General features: G+C 35.5%; 1 protein-coding gene across 5 annotated transcripts in view; it reads left to right on the plus strand.

Moving 5' to 3' along the window:
• elmo1 (engulfment and cell motility 1 (ced-12 homolog, C. elegans)) overlaps positions 1 to 22,274 on the plus strand; it is a 530,141-nt gene that overhangs the window by 363,669 nt on the left and 144,198 nt on the right. Inside the window, exon 1 of one of the 5 annotated variants that reach the window (XM_039737606.1) lies at positions 7,038 to 7,225. The exons of the other annotated variants lie outside the window; for them this stretch is intronic. The gene's annotated coding sequence lies outside the window, so the exon portion shown is untranslated. Of the gene's footprint in view, positions 1 to 7,037; positions 7,226 to 22,274 lie in introns of those variants that run through there. 5 annotated transcript variants of the gene reach the window in all.

Genomic DNA, 22,274 nt, shown 5'->3' on the forward strand with positions numbered 1-22,274 from the left:
CATCAGAAAACCCAATTTCCACGTCTACCTGTATTAGTTTAAATAGCACTTTTACCACTCGCAATAGGACGGACGTGCTGACATATCGTGTCGACTGGGCAACACAGTGAATGCGGCGTCTCTCTCTATATGTCTATGTTTTCCGTAGCCTGCTACAGGAAGGTACTCTCTCGACCATTGGTATTGGTTTGCGCTCCTTGCTATTTTCATTATACTGCGACGGTGGTTTCCTAAGCCTTTGTTATATTGAATTCCTTTCTCACCATTTTCCATTCCTATTCTTACACCGCCATATGCTACGGCGGGCTTCGGCCAGTATATAATAAAATTTTAAAACATATATTATTTCAAACCTACCTTCTTCACAAGATTGAGTGAGCTCAAATGATAAAAAACTCAATATTCCTGTTAATGTAAATTGGATTAATTTTGTGATCACTGTTCTGTACCTATATAATAATGCTATTTAATACTTTAAATGATAGTGGAGTTTTAGGAGATATTGCTCCATAGTACTGGGCTTGAGTCCTGGCCCAACCACCGCTGTTGTAAAAGTTTGCACATTTGCCCATGTCTATGATGCCCCAATTTTCCTTTCAAATCTCAAATATGTGCAAGGTTAGGTTAAATGGTGACTGTAAATTGGTTTGGTTTGGTTTGATTTGATTTGAGTTCCAGGGTTGGTTTCCATCATGCATCTGTAGCTGCTAGGGCAGCATAGACTCTATTCTCTCTCAAATTTTCTGTTGTGATCATTGCCACACAATATTCTTATCTGAGCGGCTACTTAAATGTCAGAACAGCAAATAAAGCAGTAGCATATCTGTAAACATGCTTTGCCTTGAATTATTTTGTGAAAGGTATTAATATACAGTATGGATGTCACATGCTGAAGGAGGTCACTGAGCCCTCTTCATCGAGTGAAATGTCTTCGTTTAGTAGATAAGGTGCCTCCCTGTTGCTAGCTGGCTGAAATAGCAGGTTGTTTTTTGACACTTGCTGATGAAAGTTGCAGTAGAAGCTGTTAAGAAGATGGATTGTGGGAAGATTCATTAGCTGTCAGGATGCTATTCTTGGCGTGGTAGTTCTGTGGTAAATGCGCTGACTTGTAGGTCAGCAATTCTGTTCAGTGTTGTGAGAGTGGATGTCTCAAGGGTTTCCTGTCATTGGGCCTTGTTTGCTTCTGGTCTTGCTGAGTCGAAGATGTTTTGACACAATGTACAATTGTTATGTTGACAGTCATTTACGTATGTATGGACATGATGATTCACATAAAAAAATTACAAAGGACTATGGGCTACAACATAGAAGTATTGCACACCTTGATCCATGCCCATTCTGAAAAACTTAACCTTTGTTTTTTTTTAAAAAACTTTAAAGAATAGTTTTTAAAAACTTTAAATCACTTAACTTGTGTTTTTGATATAGTATGTAATATATTGAAGAAATGGGATTTAGTGAGTCTGTAAAATTAATAAATGATAACTTTTCTATAATGCATGCATGCATGCAGACATAAAATAGAATTTGAGACATTTTAATTGTATGTATCCATTTTGATTGTGTGACGCTGTGCCCTTTTCTGTTACCTTTAATTGATACTGTTTATAAAGGTTCCAACTTAAATGTTTAGAAATGATAATCACTGAATACATTATTTTAATAAAACCGATTTACTATAATATGAAATCATTGGTTAATGATAATGTAATATAATTAAATATTCAATAACTCTATTCTAGGCTTTGTTTGATTAGGATTGGGGTGGATGGGGGCAGTTGGAAGAGACAACAGTACATTTCTTAATGGTTGGCAACAAAGCCCATCAGCCTTATTTAGCTTTTAAACAGAATTGTTAATTCTGCAGAATTCATATTCATTTGGCTTTCAACTGAATTTTATTTTATCTGTGTAAAATTATAGTGCTTCTTATTGATTGGGAGCTAAATTATTTTCACATAGACAGTAAGTTTCTGCAAATGTATAGGCATCCAAACTTTTATACCAAAATTTAAGGGAGCTTACATATAATAATAAAAGTACCTTCTGTTGTTGTCATGTCTGTCTGTCCATGCATATGAAACAACTCTCTCTTAGTGGACTGATTCTGTTAAAATCTGGGAAACGTATTCATCTTGAAAGTGTTTTTTTAGTTTTAATTGAGATTTCTTGAATATAGAGCAGTCCACAAAATTTTGAAAATTCAAAAACTTGGTTTGAAAAAATATTTTCATATATTTTTTAAATTCTCTGGAAATATATATAAATATAAATAAATATGTCATTTTTTCATCACTTGAGTTGGAATCTGCTCTCTGTTAAAAAAAATATTTTAAGCATCCACAAGCCGATCTGAGCTCTGTTTTCATGTTAAAAGCATTATTTTACTTACCCTACAAACACATGTAATCGCATACTGTTACCATTGTTATTTTTGTATGTGACTCACTGTTACAAAAACAGTTAGTAAACAAAATGTGTTAGCTAATTTTTGATGAAATCATTAGAAAATTTAAACTAAAACAGTTAAGTCTCTGAGTGTTATGTCATGAATATATTTTTTACTTGTTTTAATTTGCTGTCACTACAAATTAACCTCACAGCGTTTTGTTTGTAATAAAATTGAGGCAAAAGCCTAGCAAAGCAGCTCAGGCATACCATACCACACTGAGTTCACTCTTTTTTGTTCCTAAAAGGAATACACTTTGATATTCTCTTCACCATTATTACCATTCTGATTGTGGCAAATATGACATCAGTCATGATGCATTCTGGTGTGAATAAACTCTGCACTGACATGCATATTTGTTCCTTTGTTTGAACATTCTGTCTTACCTCTTGTTCTTCAGCTTGGAAATTTTTCTGGCCGTTTTCTTCTCATGTGCACCAGCAATTATCTCTTACCTGTTTATTATTCTTCTAACTGAGGCAACAGGAAAGAGGTGTGCTTTTGACACAAGTGTTATCAAGAAATCTTATTACATATTGGAAACATGGCTTTTTATTTCCTTAAAAGTGATTCTGTCCTTTATGATTTTTCTAGTTTGTTATGTATTAGCGTCTAATATTTAAATAAGTTCTGAAAAACAATTCAGTTAGCTGAAGGTTCATCAGCGTTAATGAGAATTAAAGACTTAACATATTTTAATAATGTTTAGCCTCATACGTGTCCCTTCTTCCTATACAAACAAACAATACTCTCACTTCAAGGAAAGTCTTTGACTGACCTTATGAAGCCATTAGTAATCCATTAGGAAATTGTGATTTAATCTTGCGATTATGGATGTGTTTTTTGATTATGGAAAGTCCATAAAACGAAAAACTGTCTGACTGCTGTTATTAGCATCATATGTCCAAATAAATTTATTTGCTCCTATAATTGAAAGGTTGTTTTATTTACTTATTTATTTTGATTGAATGTAAGATCAAGATACCCCCAATATGAGTGTTTCGAATCATTGCTCCATTGGGCAAAATTGGCAAGGGTTAAAATATATAGATATAGATATAAATATATATATATATAAATATATATATAGATATAGATATATAGATATATATAGATATAGATATATAGATATATATATATATATATAGATATACTGTAGATATATACAATAAACATATAAAAGCAGCTTTTATTTGTAACTATTTTAAAGATCAAATAGAATTTTAAATAAGAAAACCAATCCTGTGAGTTTCCAACTCAGTTTTTTCTCACAGTTAGAAGACAAGAAATCAAAAATTTGTTTTGCAGAAGAGTACTGCATGTGATTAGTCATTAGAAGGACTAGCGCCACCTCCAGGGTTGTTTTGTTCCTGCCATTCGTCAGGTGTTCCCTTGATTGGCTTCATCTCTCTGTAACCTTGTGATGGATATAATGGGCTCAGAAGATCAATTAATTGATGACTGATGAAGAACCACAGTGACAGAGTGATTTGTAAATTGACCTGAACTGAAAGCACTAAGGGCCAGTTCACAGATGTTCTGGAAAATTTGTCTTTTTTGAAGTTTGGCATTGTGCTGACAGCTATGCTAACTCACATTATGTGCAAATGAAAATGATTTCTGGATAAATAAATTTTAACAAGACCCCTTATATAGTGTCAGTTCACAAACTCTTTAAGCACTGGTTTTATCTGTTTCTAATTTTTCCAAAAGTTGTTCAGTATTCCTTTTGGAATCTGCTGCAAAATCTATCTGGCTTTAGGTGCTGATTTTAGTTTATATGCCTTTGTGATTTGACTTTGTGAACGTCTCTTAATTTGTTGGAGTTGCTAACATTTTTGTATGAATTATGGCCTCTACCATTTTTTTCACATCAGATATGCATTTACCTCGCCCACAGTCAGAATGTTATTTGTGATCCTGCGAATACAGGTAATATTGCAATCTAAATCCTTATAAGTATATTGTTATTAACAGTTGATTTTTATTTGTTTGCTGATTCTTTACATATGCCATTGATATTTGAGCTTCCTCCTCCTGATTATTATTAATCTTGAAAATATGTTCAGCTGTGTTTTTCAGATAAGGGTAATATTCCACTCTTACTAAAATGTTTCATATTTACCACTTTGCTAGTTATTCCAGTCACCGTGAGCATGTAGTGTTTATGGACGTTTGGCTAAACTTAAACTGATAATTGACATTTTGAGAGGGATTTAGTTAGAAATTCCTATAGAAATTAAATTGAACCTTCAATATTGTTACATTGTCCCTAGGGTTGGGATTAAGCTTTAATGATATGTTTCAACTTTGTTTTAGTTAGTCCTCAAGACTTTTCATCTCCTCTTAAGAGTCTGCTGCATACAATATATTCTTATATATGCCAACTTTGTGTAAGAATTTGTCTTTTATCCTAAGACATTCCTTTTACTCCAGCCGTTCTGTGGCCACTTTATTAGGTACACCTACTACCCGGTATGAACCTGCTTTGTATCCAGAGAAACCTGAAATGCATTCAAATCTGGAAATCATATGGGATATTTGTGTACACTTAAATCAATGTGATGTCATGTGAAGCAGACTGAAATGCATTTGACAGTGGTTAGGTATGGCATGACATTCAAATGATACCCAGTTAAAATAAAGAAGCCTAATATGTGCTTACAAGACATTCTCCATGCAATTACACTATCTCTTCTAGCCCAAACCCTATCCTTGGATTCAGGCTGTTTATGCCAATTTCTAACCCTGCTTTCAGTCTTTTAGAACTGAAATTAATATTGGTTACACTGGGTGTAATGTTGTCAGTCTTCAGTCATCTAGTTTTGGTGATTATGTGCTCACTATAGCCAATTCTTAGATTATATGAATGGAATCTGGCACGGTGGTTTTTGATTCAGAGATGGTCTTCAACACTATATTTTAGAACTGTTATTTGAGTAAATGTGCAAGGAAATCCCATGAGGGCAGCTGTTTGTGAGGTACTGAAACTACCAGGCCTGGCACTTAGCAATAACAGCATGGTCAAATTACCTTAGATCATAAACCTTTCCATTTTAATAAATCATCAACTAAACTTTTTGGCGTATCTGCTTGTTATATAGAGTGAAACTACATAAAGTGGCTATTTAAATGAGCTGGCTGTTGGCATTAACAATTATATATACCTTGTTAAGTGGCCACCTGATATATATATTGCAAATGCAATATAACAACATTTATAAATTTTGGAACTGGCTTTTGCCACAATTAAATATTATAGCTATTAATATGTTTTCGTTATTGGAATCAAACACTTTTGCCTTTAGCAGAGAATTTAGAAGAGAGTTATAGGTTGGTCTTTAGTAAAAAGTTGGACCAGAAAGAAACATACGTAATTTCATCTTCTTCCTCTTCTTCAAAGGAAGGGGTTTATCTTTCTACAATAACAATTAGTTCTGATTAGCTTACAAAAACGTTCTATGTTTTAAACGTCAGATTTTAGCATAATTACAGAGTTTGGCTTTGTAGAAAGAAGCGGTCGCTTTCCATAATAACTTTCATTAAAGTAAGATTCAATTAAGCTAGAAATCAAACATTTCCAGTTATGCTATGATAACTAAATATAGTATCAAAATTGTATGACACAGCTAGTGTGCTGTTCGATGTCTGCAGCATGTGCTGCTCTTGATTACAACCACAAATCTAGCTTTTTTTGCGATACTTTTCATACTGTTTCCTCTGGTTCTGCAATGTTGCTTTGACGGCTATAGAAGCAGATTAAATCTGTGTGTTATGGGTGCAGTGGCCTGAAGTCCTGTTTAGAGCTTTATCTCCTATTTTTGTTTCAGTCTTCATAATACTTACGACGTAGTATATCTTAAAATTAACCCGGTATTATAGTATTAATCCAGTATATTACCTTGCCTTCATTGTACATAGTAGAAATATATGTGTTCTGTTTGTGTTATGATATTAAAGCATGAATGCTTTTTTTATTTTTCATTGCTTTCTAGTTGACTAAATATTCCTCTACTTGCCTTTAGGAAGGCATGTCATGTAGCGTAAATAATATATGATAATGCTACCGTACATGCAGAAAAGGGGGATAAAAAAAGATGCTACAGACAGAGATATACTGTAAAATGAGGTTGCTGCTGAATCGGCAGCAGATGTTCTTAAGCAAATCTAACTGCCTGCATTTAACTGGTTTCCATGGCAATGGAATTCTAATTACTGAGCCTAGTGCTTGTTCTGACAAATGGAGATGCTGATGGATTTGAGATCACTCTGTCTGGGTGCCGTGACATCGGCTGCAAAAGATATACAGATCTTACTATAATACACCAGTGCTGTAGATCAACATGAGGTGATGGCACTGTAGCGGTTCTGTATAAATGGACTCGCTCAAGCAGCCCCCATACCCCCCCTTCAATTGTTTTGTCCCACCTCTCTTCTTCACCATTTATACATGTGACCAAGCTCCACTATCATTGGCTGATACAGTGCAAGCTCCTGCCCAATTAGAAAATAGAGAGGCTTAAATACTCATATAAACATAAGCAAAGCTGAACACTTATCTTTGGGTCTGAATCACACAATAACAGGGATGATTTCACAGGTCTTTGTACTTGATTACACTGAGTATTGTTTTCAGTAAATAGCACATTTGGAGCTACTGGCTAACAGTGCTTTACTACCTTAATATTAGGACTTGAATATTATTTTTTCATTTCTGTACATTTCCATCACTATGTGGCTTTGGACAGACAATAATAATGGACCAGATGATTTCAGGTAAGTATAATTTGCACTTCTAATTTCCTGTGCTGGGTTATTCAAATTTACCAGACTATAAGATGTTTAGCATAACCAAATAGTATTGCCCAAACTGTCAATTTTAGAGTAAAGGGGTAGGATTTAAAATTTTTATAATAAAGTGTTGCATGTATTTTGTTTATATCTTTGTCACATCTCCATTGTGTTGCCTTGCTTTGCTGTTTTCTTGTGCTATGTATGGATTTGCTAAATACTTGACTGGGTCCACACTTATCCCACTATGAGTATAATGGGAAAATTGTGGGTTTTTTTTTTTGTTTTTTTTTAATTTATGCTGTCTTACTTCTCCTATTAAATCTGACATCAAGATATTGTGTTTTTGTTGGTGTTATTTATTATTAAACACCTGCTTTCTCTATGAGAATTGGGATGTTGAGAATGGAATCAAATGCAATGTTTATTGTAAATTGTAACAGTGAAACCATATCCAGTCACAGCATTATTGTGTTGCACTTCACTCGTGTCTTTTTTAATGCTGTTTTTATGAATATGTATATATGTATGTTTGTGTGTGTGTGTGTGTGTATATATATATATATATATATAAATATGATATACTGTGTGTGTGTATTTATATACTGTATATATATATATATATACACACATATAAATATACTATATAATAATATAGAATTATTGCTGCATATGTGTAATATACATATGCTTTATATATTATATACTGTTATTTCAGTAATAAAGTAAAAAGCTTGTGATACCTTCATTTAAAGTCCGCTGTTTTGAAATTATATATAGATTATTTTAAAGTAGTACTGTCACACTTCTGTTGAAGGTCATTTTTATGGCTTTGTGGTGGACGTGAATTTGTACACTTTCTGTGCCTCAGAGCAGTGTGGGGGGGGGGATAGCTGAACAAAAGGCGGCTCATCAGAGCTTCACCTCAGGACACCCCCAAACAAAAAAAAACAGACAAACACACACACACACGGCTGCATGTTACATGGAGCTGTAGCAGTGATTGTTCTGGCTTTTATATCAAATATGTCAGCTTGTTTTCTCTCAAGGGACTTAGTTACCATTAATTTAATGCCTGCTTCACCGGTCCAGGACTTTCTTTGGAAATGCATGCAGCTACATGTATTTCTTTCCTGACAGCAAATATTGTGCTAGATTAAGCACAGTTATTCTGGTCATCTAGCAGATTCATTTATTTTGCTAGCTAAGGAAAGAAATGAAAATTCATATTAGCCCTTCAATGCTGGCGGTGGTAAGATGCTGGGCTTGCCACTTGCCTTTCCATGTGTACCCTTGAAATGTGTGACTAGTGTAAACAACACTTTTGTTTTCTTTCAGCTTTACCTCTTTATCATTATTGTATTTGCCTTTTTTCCATGACTCAGACCTTGTGCTATAGCTTGTTTTTTGATATGTTTGGTGTTCCCTTTTTCTTTTGATGCACGAATGTTGTAGACTTTGAGAAAGTACTTGTAGAAATGCATTGCATTGCAACAGCAGGTGTGCATACTATCCTTTTTAAGCCAAATTCCTCACAGGAAAGTGATTTAACTGCTGTCAGAGAGGAGTTTTTAATTATTTCTCTAATCACTGCAATGTCACAGGAAATAAGCATCATCCTTACTGAAAAGAAAATAAGCGTTGTGTGCAGGTCATGCACATGTCTGTGAAGGAGAAAGTGTTCACTTTTTAATTAAAGTTTTATTATAGTTAATATGTGCAATCTATTTTAAAAATGCTTTCATTGAGGTGAAGTCTTATCTGTTGTACAATGCAGACTTAATGCGTAGTAACATATGTTGTAATGTTCTATTTGAATGTGTGATAATCCTGCTCTTGTTTTGACAGATTTTTTACTTTTAGCCAGAACACAAATTACAGTTGGTTATTTCTTAGGATTTAACATTAAGGTCTATTAAGTCAAGCATTATTTATAAGTTAACCTGTTGTATAAAATTCTGTCTGACATATTTATTAAAGCCCTTATCACCTCTCATTTTTTACTTTCTGTGGTAATGCTAAATTCTAATCGGTTTGATGTGCAGTTAATAAAAAGTCTTGTTTCAGAAACTTGACCCTTTTGGTAATGATGACCGTTACTTTTTTTTCTTGAACTGTTGCTACTGTTAATTATTGTTAATCTGTTGTTAATCAACTGAAATTTCAGTGTAGCCTATACTGATGTGATAGATGCAGGGCAGAAACAAGTGAAAAAACAATTTAAATACCTGCAGTACAAACTATGTCCTCTGCTTATCTTAATTTGATATCAAAATACATGCATTTACATGTGTGAGTTATTTGTTTACCATAGTGTGGCCTCTGAGGGTGCTCAAACTACTGAAAGGGAACTCAAGCAATAGCCAGGCTATTAAAATAAGTATGAATTTATTGAGTCCCCACATGGTAAAAGTCTTTTATTGTAGCTTGTAAGGTTTTTCAAGCCACAAGGTTGTTTTCTTTTAAGGCTTCATTGAAGTCTTTTCTGTTATGTTTCTAGCTTTCCAATGGCTAAACTTTGCCATGCACACAGTGAGCATTCTTCACAGGGTGGAGTTCATCTTTTTTCAGCCAGATTGAATGGAATGGCTAGTCCTTCTTCCAGCTGTCCAGATTGAATGGAATGGCTAGTCCTTCTTCCAGCTGTTACCTTTCAGGAGATAAGGAGCCATCCATGTACAAGATTAACCCTCCTAGGCATAGAATGCCTTTAGGAATAATATAACCAGGAACAAAATGTTTAGAATAATATGGCAAGGATGAAAATGAATGTTTTAATTAACGCTAGCTTTGCCTAGGAAACTTCCTAGGAAAATTGGACTCGGTTGTAGTGCATGTAATTGAATGTATCAGAAGTACTATGTAACTAACCGAGTACTTTTTTTTGTATTGGTTAATAATGGTTCACTGGAGGTCGTTACTCTTAACTATGCTACATACATGTGTACAACATAGATCAATTCTTGTTTTTCCTAGTGACTGACCTTGGCTTTTGTTGATGGTCATTGGAAAACACAATTTTACAGGAAATCATATTATTTTGAATTCACACAGGTAACTAATAGGAATAATGGGAATTTTGGCAATAAATATCTCACCCTGTAGCACATCCAGTAAAAAAGGTAGCTTCAATCAGAATGTGATGCTTTGATCCGTCATCACCATTACAAAGCTCTGGTAGATTTAGATTAATAGTAGTGTTCACTGAATCGTGATTTAGTTTAACCTGTTACATACAGCACTGCATTTATAGGTTGCACATTTGCGTGACACATGCAGTGAGTTGAATGTTGTAAACATTGTTCAGAAAAGAACAGTAGAAAAGAAATAATATCGTGAGCTATGTACAATGCCCCAGTGTTTGAAATCAAACTAAATTATTGCCGGTACTCTGTTTTCTCAGTATCTTGCTCTTACTTATCTTTCGTTCTTACTTTTACATGGCATATTAGTCTAGCTGGGATTTCAGAGTGCCATAGTACAGTCAATTTTTCGATCACAAAATTTGTCCCCTGTGAAATATCTACAGCCCAGATACAGTTGAGGCTGTGTTTTTTTTTTTGGGAGTTCGGATTTCCCCCACTGCAGCTTCCAACACATGCCACTAGAAACAATGCAGGTACCCTAAGTATACATTGAAAGAGATGAGTTGTAGCCCACTAAAAAGTACTGCAATGTCCACCTCCTCTGTGTTCTGTCTATGGTGAACTCTTTTAAAATAAGAGTGTTTAAACTGACTGAGGCATGCCATCACTCAACTTGAGTTGTTCTCAGGGCTTTAATGGGCCAATACTCTGTACCTGCATGTCCCTGTTTCTGCTTTGCAAACCTGAGTGACATGGTACACTGTGGTTGGGCTTCCAAAGGGACATCCCAGTTCTCCAGAGTACTTCATATAATTTACCACCAAATGTCTCCCTCCCCAACCAGCTTATTCTTCAATGTATATGTATATAAGTGCAGCCGACAATTTAAGGAGGGCAACATTGCTCACTACATCAAATTTGTATGTATTTTATAAAAAAAGTAAGAAGAAGCCGATGGGTACTGCACATATCCAAGGACGGAACTTGCTAAACATGTTTAGCGTTGTCTGCTGGTAGCAGCCTTCATTTTCATAAAGCAGCAGTCCCATATCTCTGTGTGATTATTTCTCAGCGACCAGCAGAAAAAAGGTTGTGATACCTAAGAATACCCCACTAGCTACAGTATTATTACTGACAAATAAAATATATGGGTCGACTTATTTTCTTTTTTTCTATAACATCAACAATTTCAGTCAACTCAATCAAGGAATTTTTGAGATGTTTTTTTACCTCTAAATATTGATAAAATGAAATGTCCTTTCTTAGTGGGTATCGAGTGTCTTATGAACCATTCTGTCAAATTTGCGCTTTTTACCTAAACAGGAAATAGCTATTTTGTTGATGAGTGAGTGAGTCAGTCAGTCATTCGGGCAACTTTGCATTATATGTAGATTTGGATAAACTCATAAACTGTACTTTATAACTCTGCAGCCCCTTTAACACATGCACGCTAGCTACATTTTTACCAGAAGATTATGGAGTCAAGATTATGTGTGAAAAAAAAACAGTGTTGATAATGTAATCTAGTGATTTGGCTTTTATGTGAATAAAGTCATAAAAGTCCACAAATAAAATGACAACTACATTTACAGTATGATGCTTTGACCTTGCAGTGTCGGAACCACTCAAAAAACTCTGGTGATGTTTCAGAAGTCAAGAGTTTACACAAACAAACCTTGTTTGTTTTTTACAGTTAGCTATTTGAAAAATGCCTGTAAATTGGACAGATTCTGAATTTACTTTTTCACTTTTCTTTTGAACCAAGTGAGTAACATTACTCATTTTTAGGAAACGATAAACATATGGTAATAAATGGCTAAATAATGAAATTCCCCATTGCAGTGGGTATCAGTAGTAGTAGTAACGGTCCTTTCCTAACATTTCTTTACCCTTAGTTCAGCATGCTGGTTGCAGCATTCAAGATATACAAAACACAATTAGGACAAAAGCAGTTAGGCAACATAACAATTGCCTCCAAAAGCAACTCCTCTGTGTCTGCTTTGTTGGAATATGGTTTTCATTTATAAAGAGTCACCAATCAGGGAATAAGACATTATAATGAGCAGGATTCATTCAAGGAACAATCATCAAATAATGACGAACAGCTCTTTGTGCAATTAGTATCTGCGCTTTCAAATTGCAATACAATGTTGGTATTTTCAAAAACATACGGCTATGGGAAGCATTTTCAAAAGTCTCCATTTTTGGGGTTAAAAAGCATTAGGTTATTGTGGCTGAAAGGTGAAAATGTAGACTAATGTCTGTATTTTTAAATGGAAATGTAGTGGTGTGGATGTAGCCTTATTGTGAGAAAAGTCGCATCTGTGCCACTTATTTTTTCAATGATTTATCAGATAAATACAATTTCATGTCAGAAAAATTATTTTACTTGGTAAATGGCTTAGCTGGATGATGCTAGGTGAAATTAAGATACTTTATGTAGAATCCCAAATATACATCCAAAACACCATGGCAGTAATGTCTAGTATCATGCTTATTATTATTATATCAGCCTGCAGTTGTAACTCAGTATTTGCCAACTGCCATTTTTCACTTAAACAGCTCGCCTGCAGTAACTGAAATTAGATTTTTCTTAACTGGAATGTTATTTTAAAATTTACTATGGTGCATTGTTCAGTTCAACATATTTCTTAATCAACTCTTTGTGACCAGATTTGATGCTGTTAATCAATGTTAGGGCACAACTGCATGCTGAAACTGTCTTTGCACAATCTGACATTAGCGACTTTCATTTACTTTGAGTTTATCGTAGCCTTTTGTAGGGCTCTGTTTCAGTATGCTGTCTGATAGAATTGAGTTTTTCTAAATTTGTTTTCATCAGGGTGGTGGCAGTAAGTCTTACAAAAGAAAAATATGTATATATATATTGTCCTGTTTAATGATGTCAAACAGTATTTGCAAATAAGTTAACAGGCTCTTGTGCAGGGTTTTTCCTAAGGTATATAATAACTGAAAGTCATGTCCTGCACATAAACTGTCGTGAACTGTTTTGCATACTTTCCTGGATTTTGCAGCATTGTCATAGTGGAAATTATCATTTTCTTCTTTACCCGTGTATGATTTTTGCAGGTGGTTTTTTTTGAGTAACTGTGACAGATTCAGCATCATTATTCTTGCTATCATTAGTGGGCAAGTAACCTGCTATACAAAAACATAAATAATTATCAAGCACTCAGTGGATCCTGTCCAGTACCTTAGAGGGGGTAATGCAGTGATGTGGATGGTGAGATATCAGCACTGTGGGCTACCTGAGTTAACGATGGGGCTTATCTTTTGACATTGTTAATCTTGATAGGTTTGCACTTGTACTTCAGAAGTGGCACTGGTATAGATTACACCAAAAGCCAGTGTGAAATAAATAAATTAGTGCATTTTCTGTATCTATTTAGATGGCTATTGAGTGCACAAGTGATCCTGAAACAGTACTGAATCCTACATTGTCTTGAAGTAGTAATTAAATTCTGCTGGATACAAAGTTATTATTTGACAGTTAGTGCTTCTGCTTCACAACCACCTCAGAATGCTGGATTTGGATACCAGGCCTGGATGATGTTTCTGTGCCATTTATGCATTGCTTGTCTGCATGGGTTTTTGTTCAGGTACAATAGTTTTTCTCCAATCTCCCAAAAATATGTTTGTTAGATTAATGTAGTCTTTCCCTGTCTTAGTGAATGCGGTTATGTATGTGAGCGTGCAAGTTCATAGCTGGTCATCTGCTGCTGAGACAGGCTTCAACTCTGAGCCTCTGGACTGAATAATATGGGTCCAGAAAATGGTTTATTTGTCTAGTATTTTTTTCACGCTATGTAGTTTGTACAGAGATATATTTCCTTTTATAAGAACCAGGGAGCTTTGCCCCCTGCTCACTTTGCTCGCCACCCTTCCCCCGGCCTGCACTACGTGCCAGCCACTTCATGTCTCTGCCGTTCGCTTATGTGGATTTCAGTTTCACCAAACAGCAAATCTTTTAATTTTTGCGGAAACGCCTCTTTATTGGGAATAAACATTACTTTTCCCTGATGGCAACACGAATTAGACGATCTACAAGTCTCCAACGTAAAGTTTAAATCTGAACAATATATTTGGTTTTTTTTTTTGCTGTTCCGTTATTTCACTGAGTAATAAGTTCGGTTTGTTTGAGCTAATGCGATCTTTACTATCGTTTTTTTGGGACTTTTCGAATTTTAGTACTTTCATTATCTCTAACCTGCTCTGCATGTGTATTGTGCCATGTATTGTAACATTTTTGAATTCTTCATGACATTCTACTTTGTCATCTACTTTTTGTCTTTTATTTCTGGCCCCAGGCATAAATCTCTTGGCACAAAGTCTCGTCTCACAAGACTTGAAAGTATCTTTTTGAAAAAGTCACTTCTCATCCCAGGCCAAAAAGTCTTGTCTGTTCCCAGGATTTTTTTATTATAATAGGCATCTACTTTTTAGTTATGAAGTATGTTTAAAAACTGAAAGCTACCTGGTACAAATGTATAGTCCTGTGTACAGTATATTCTTGTAGTACATTCAAATTCGTACTTGCATGTTTCCCACAGACTAGTGACGGTATTAAAATACCAACCATAAATGCAGCACAGACAATGAATACAATACCATAAGTTAACTATATCACCAGACATATGAAAAAGTTTGGGAACCCTTCTCAGCCTGCATAATAATTTGCTCTACTTTCAACAAAAAAGGTAACAATGGTATGTTTTTCATTTCCTAGGTATATCTGAGTACTGGGGTGTTTTCCGAACAAAGATTTTTAGTGAAGCAGTATTTAGTTGTATGAAATTAAATCAAATGTGAAAAATTGGCTGTGCAAAAATTTGGGTACCCTTGTAATTTTGCTGATTTGAATGCATGTGACTGCTCAATACTGATTACTTGAAACACCAAATTGGTTGGATTAGCTCGTTAAGCCTTGAACTTCATAGACGGGTGTGTCTGATCATGAGAAAAGGTATTTAAGCTGGTCAATTGCAAGTTGTGCTTCCCTTTGACTCTCCTCTAAAGAGTGACAGCATGGGATCCTCAAAGCATCTCCCAAAAGATCTGAAAACAAAGATTGTTCAGTATTATGGTTTAGGGGAAGGCTACAAAAAGCTATCTCAGAGGTTTAAACTGTCAGTTTCAACTGTAAGGAATGTAATCAGGAAATGGAAGGCCACAGGCACAGTTGCTGTTAAACCCAGGTCTGGCAGGCCAAGAAGAATACAGGAGCTGCATATTCCCAGGATTGTGAGAATGGTTACAGACAACCCATAGAAAACCTCAAAAGACCTGCAAGAACATCTTGCTGTAGATGGTGTATCTGTACATCATTCTACAATTCAGCGCAATTTACACAAATTACATCTATATGGCAGGGTGATGAGAAAGAAGTCCTTTCTGCACTCACGCCACAAACAGAGGTGCTTGTTGTATGCAAATGCTAATTTAGACAAGCCAGATTAATTCTGGAACAAAGTGCTTTGGACTGATGAGACAAAAATTTAGTTATTTGGTCATAACAAAAAGCACTTTGCATAGCGGAAGAAGAGCACCGCATTCCAAGAAAAACACCTGCTACCTACTGTCAAATTTGGTGGATGTTACATCATGCTGTGGGGCTGTGTGGCTAGTCCAGGGGCTGGGGCCCTTGTTAAAGTTGAGGGTCGGATGAATTTAACTCAATATCAACAAATTCTTCAGGATAATGTTCAAGCATCAGTCACAAAGTTGAAGTTATGCAGGGGTTGGATATTCCAACAAGACAATGACCCAAAACACAGTTCGAAATTTACAAAGGCATTCATGCAGAGGGAGAAGTACAATGTTCTGGAAAGGCCAGCACAGTCCCCTGAATTGAATATCATCGAAAATCTATGGGATGATTTGAAGCAGGCTGTCCATACTTGGCAGCCATCAAATGTAACTGAACTGGAGAGTTTTTGTATGAAAGAGTAGTCAAAAATACCTCCATCCAGAACCCAGACACTCATCAAAGGCTATAGGAGGTGTCTAGAGGCTGTTAAAATTGCAAAAGGAGTCACAACGAAGTATTGATGTAATATCTCTGTTGGGGTGCCCAAATTTATGTACCTGTCTAATTTTGTTATGATGCATATTGCATATTTTCTGTTAGTCCAATAAACTTAATGTCACTGCTGAAATACTACTGTTTCCAAAAGGCATGTCATATATTAAAAGGAAGTTGCTACTTTGAAAGCTCAGACAATGATAGACAAAAATCCAAAGAATTAATAGGGGTTCCCAAACTTTTTCATATGACTGTATATTGTATGCAAGAAACATGCATTTGTCAATGCTGACTTTTATATCAGATGTACTCATTTGCACTTGATATTGTATTGATTTTTATATCTTTCTGGACACCTTGGCAGATATCATTTTCTCTGAGTAAAGCTGGATTTAGTAATCAGTTAAGAAGATTATGAATTCCCATTTGGGAGACAAAACCTGGTGTTTTTGAATGCAGTGCTCCCACTGACTTTCAGAAATACAATCCCTTCTTCTTCCAGACAGTGACACTTTGTTGTAAAGTGTATTTATAAATACAATGATAAAAAACTGTTCTGCTGTATATGCTGTTTTGGTCATACCTCTACCAGTTATGGCTCAGTTTGGCTACATTGCTTGCTATGTTCATTTTCCACTTAAATAGGCTGTGGCCAGTCTATAGATAGACGGCCATAAAATCAAACTCACTGAAGCAGTAAATGCACTGGTGGCAAGTGACCTACTAAAAAAAGATGACATGCTTACTATTATAATTACATTTAAAAGTGTGCAAAAACATGGAGAGCAAAATAAGTGTTTTGTGATCCTGAGGTCATTTTCTGGCAATAAATGTTGGTTGTGCAACTAGAAAACTGCAACTAAAACTGTCAGAATTGCTTTATCTCAACATAAACTAAGTGTATACAGAAAACAAAACATGTATTTATCTGGGCAAGCTCCATATGCAGAAGTTCAATAAATAATTTGGAACTTGAGGTGATTTTTCTTCCTGATTTTGTTTCTCCTGTGATTGGCTTATGTTGCATATATTACCTTTCTAATCCCAAAAAATCGGTATTCAAAACAAAATTTGAACTCTGAATACAAATACAAAACAAACTTTATGTGAAGCTGTCTTTGTTATTGCAGTAAATACAATTTCATGACTGCTGAAAATTACCACTGCCATTTAAACCCATCATGATTTTCACCGTGTGTGCATGACAGAGGTGATACCATCATAAGTAGCAATGAAAACCATGCAATCAGTAACTTACAAGCAATGGATGCACCAAAAGGACACAGGAAACGAAACACCAATGGCTTTATTTAAGCTAATTATGAGCCACTACATTTTGATCATCAGCAGTTTGGCTTTTAAATGCCATACTCAGAGCTAAGTCAGTATGGTGGGTTCAAAATCTATTCAGGCCCCCTCATTTTTTGCACACTTTATTTTGTGTATTAATTTTAAATTAATAAATTTGTAATTTTCACCCATCCTCTTTAATAAAACCCCTGTGTGCGTCCAGGTGTCCGTATGTGTGTGTCTTCTGGTGAAGTGGGCATGCGCGGGGCCACGCGGCACGTGTTCAGTCTCTTCCTGTGCATTCCCTGTGTGTGCAGAGAGAGAGAGAGAGAGAGAGAGACACACACACACACACACGCGAGACAGACACACACACAAAGACAGACACACAGTCTGCCGCGTGCACGCGCACACCACACACACACAGGCACAGAGGTGCGCGCTTAAGAGAGACACACACACACAGCGGCCCATGAGAGAGAGAGAGAAAGAGACACACAGACACGCGTGCGTGCATGCATTGTTGCAATGTTACTTTTCTTGGTTGTTTATTAAATTACGGATTTTTCAAATGTTCATTTTTTTTCGTGTGTTTAAAACTCATTAAAAAAGTGTTTTTAGCGAGCGGGTCATAAGGCTATAGCGCGAACTCTTGCAGTGTTAGTTTTCTCTGTTGTTCAAGGTTTTCTTAGTGTTATTCAATGTTTTTACATTTAGTTTACTATTACGCTGTGCATTCAATGGTGTAATTAACTATATCTGTGCTTAAAAGCTTAAAAAAATATATATTTACATACAGTTCATACGGTCTGGAACGGATTAATTGTATTTACATACAGTCTTATGGGGGAAATTTCTTCGGTTCATGACCAAATCGGGTTACAACCAGAGTTTTGGAACGAATTATGGTCGTGAACCGAGGTTCCACTGTGTTACTGTCAGACAAAATTACAGGCATTTTACGGAAATACGAACCAGTATTACTGAGAGAGAAAATTAAAGGCACACAATACAGTGACGCATATTACAGCCACATACAAGGTCCCTTGCCATTTAATATAGACTGTTCCTACTAATGTTTATGCACTACTGTTCTAGCGCCTGTTATTGTAACGGGCTTAATGTCTAGTCAATCTATATTCTTACTCATAATGACAAAATGTAAACATGTTTTCAGTCAAGTTTGCAAATTTATTAAAAATCAATACCTGAAACTGTCATTATACAGTATATATGCCAACAGAATATTTCATGCAACCAAAGCAAAATCACAAGCTGTGAATCAGTTGAAGAACAGAAAAAAATTCAAAACCAGAGAGAGCTTTAAACAATTATTTTTTTAGTTTTGTTTAATCCACAAACTTGTACATTCAGGAAGCGTATGACACTGACCTATATATGGTCACAGTAAAGACATCACAATTTGCACATTTGTAGTCATACTTCATGGCACATATGTTCATGGTAATCTGTATTTGAGAAAAGTTTAACATATATAACTTTAAAATGATTTTACTCCATTTTGTTAAGGGAGATATATATCATCGCTCTTAATTTCTTCAACTTGCAACACCTATGATCATGAAGTACTACTAATCAAGCATATACCCTACCTTGAAACTGCTGGATTCTTCCTTGTGGAAATGTAACTTTAATCTATAAAGTTACACATGTGGTTTCCTTCTGTTTTAAAGGACAGCAAAGATCATAATGTTTATTATACAAAAGGCCTTCTGTGGGGCCAATACTGGAAAAACAGCAAACAATATTCAAACCTCAATTACTTGTCTTTCATGATCCAGTTATCCAGTTGTATGCTCACTTGCATTTTATTCTAAAATTTTGTTAAATAAATGCTTCTGGAAAATGAGAATAGTGCACTAACCAACTGAAATTTTTAATTTGTAGACAGGACTCTTGACCAATGAATGAATTTGTGATGGTTAATAACAATCTGATGTTTGTATTCTGTTTTCTATCTATTATGTTGTTCTAGCATATATGGAAATATGACTTGTTTATGGTTTGTTAATTGTATGTATGGTGATAGTGTTGCCTCAAAAACTATATTGTTCAGTATATTCATTGTTCCTTATCCTGGACCTCCAATTCAGCATTATACCATTGTCAATGTCTCCTCATAAATTGCATCTTTTTTATTTAATTACCAGTTGGCTGCTCTTCTTTACATTATATTAACATGTATCTCAAGGAAAGTTCTGAAATAAGCCAATTATTTTTTGAGGTTATAAATTTCCAATTTTTATTTATGCTGTTAAGAGACAGATTAATCTTTTCATTTACTTTCTTTGAAGCTTCTCTAGGTAGGATGTCAACTTGTATTAGGTCTGTTCCTAACAGTGCATGTTTTTTCAAACTTACCTTTTTACTTGCGCAACAGAATTTATAAGTGTCACAGATTTCACAGGCCAAAAACAAACATGCCATGGCTGCATGTATATGAATGCTGCCAGTTGAAGATCCCTAAGTGCCTTTTGTTATTCTTTTTGTTTTCTAACTATCAGGTTGATTTCAAGTTGCAAGTCTACTGATTCTTTTTTTTTCTTATATAACATTAAAATAAGGAACTATCTTATTAGACTTCTTATGAATCAGTAAATACCCAATTTTTAACATGCCAAAACTGTTGTGACTATGCAGTTCACATCCCTATTAAGCTGGAAGTGCAGGACTAAATTGTGAACAGTTTCATTTCTCTTTTCTTCACTTTCATACAAAGGTTTTCTTAAAGGTTTTAGGACACTTTCAGCAGTGGTGCTAATAAAGCTTAAGTCTTTTGAAAAAAACCTATCTGACCAGTTATATTCATAATAACACTATTTTACTCCATACCTGCATATATAGTTTTTGAAGATAATTTTTGCTGTTGTTCATTTGAAGGTTTAAAAGGTATATTTATTTAAAATCAAGGAAAAAATGTGTGTTTTACAAAAACCTTTGAAGTAAAGTATGAATTGATGCATTTATGGAAGCAAAATATATTACTTAATTGAAAAATCTGAGGGTTCCTTAAGTGTTACTAATTTTCTTTGAGAGTGGTTAATGTAGTTTCATCACAACTCCAGAAGACTGGTTTTGCACCTCACCTTTGTCACTGTCTGGGTAGATTTATCATGTTCTCCCCATGTCAGCATGTTTTTCTCCATATAATCCATTTTTCTTTCTACATCTTAATAAAGGGGATGTTAGGTTAATTGATGACCCTAAACTGATCCAGTATGAGTTTGTGTGGTCAGAAGCGTTACACCTGATGCAGATAAAATAGGGCTCCAGCACTCCACAACCTTAAAAATATCAAGAGTGGATACAGTAAAGTAATCAATAGTTTTTGACTGAAGTTGATAAGACCGTAACATTTTATTTTTTAATATTCCAGCACTGAAGCTTTAACTCTTTGAGGGCTGAATATTTTTTCCAAAAAACATAGTTTTCTAAAAAGCAATGGCTTCACACAGAAATATGTAACATAACACAATATAAAACGTCGTTTTTGCATGCTGTGGTTGCCAGTTTGCCATAAATGTGCGGCAGGCTTGCTGCCAGGCTGTCTTCGCGTGGCTGGGGCAGCAGCAGCAGCTGACACTATCGCGGTGCATTGCAATCTGGATTCTACCTCTTATCATTGCTAGGTGGCAGTCCTCCCAGGCGAACAGTGCCATAGACGTGTCAGCTACTTGAACCTGTGGTGGCACCACAAATAGTATGAGACCAATCAACTGAAGCCAGAAACTCGCATTCAAAATCGGAGTCCAACAAGTCATAGTCCAGTTCAGAGAGAATAGGCAAAATGTTGTAGCCGGAATATTCTGCTTTATGCATCCGCTTTGACCTCTCGCCAGGGGTCAGGGCCATTTTTGCCGATGTTTGTGCCTTGCTACTCATGGCAGTGCAGGAAATCTCAGTGAAATCCAATGAAGCTAACTTTCCTTCTACCAAAGAGACACCAAATAAAACATAACGGTTGGTTTTGTCACAGTTTACAGTTGATTACCATCGTCAATTCCTCCTTTTGACAAAAGTCGACATCAGCCCTAAAAGAGTTAAACTTCATATCACTGCATAAGCTACAGTGGAGTAACATCAAAACTAAGGTGCTTGCTTTTTGTGTTGCCTGAGGTATTTTTGCTTTTATTTTAGCTGATGCCCATGTAAACAATTTAAGAATGCATGTGGCAAAAGATGAAGAGCTGAAATAAATAATACAATAAATAATAGTAAAAGTACGAGGGGCGTCTAATGGTAAGTGAGCCCACCTGGGAAGGAAGTGGTACAGAACAGTGCTGTATTAGGATTTCCCAGTGTAGTCTCTCTGAAAATGAATGCACCTCTCTCACCAGTGTTCCAACATCCAGATGCCTTCAGTGTGTTAATGAAACTTCTTGCGAATCACACCACTATACTACCTTATTAATAATAGCATCATCTGTGTCAAAATGGTGACCACACAAGTTATTTCATCTTCTTAGTAAGGAGACAGAAGTCCCCAATCTGGTGAATAAGAAGGGTGAGGCAACAGTTTCAAGTTGCATTTTTGAATGTTTCCACAGTGAGGTGCACTCAGTGTTAACGTGATGAAAGGGGATTTCAAGAAACA

This window comes from Polypterus senegalus, chromosome 15, assembly GCF_016835505.1.
Source record: "Polypterus senegalus isolate Bchr_013 chromosome 15, ASM1683550v1, whole genome shotgun sequence".
NCBI lineage: Eukaryota > Metazoa > Chordata > Cladistia > Polypteriformes > Polypteridae > Polypterus > Polypterus senegalus.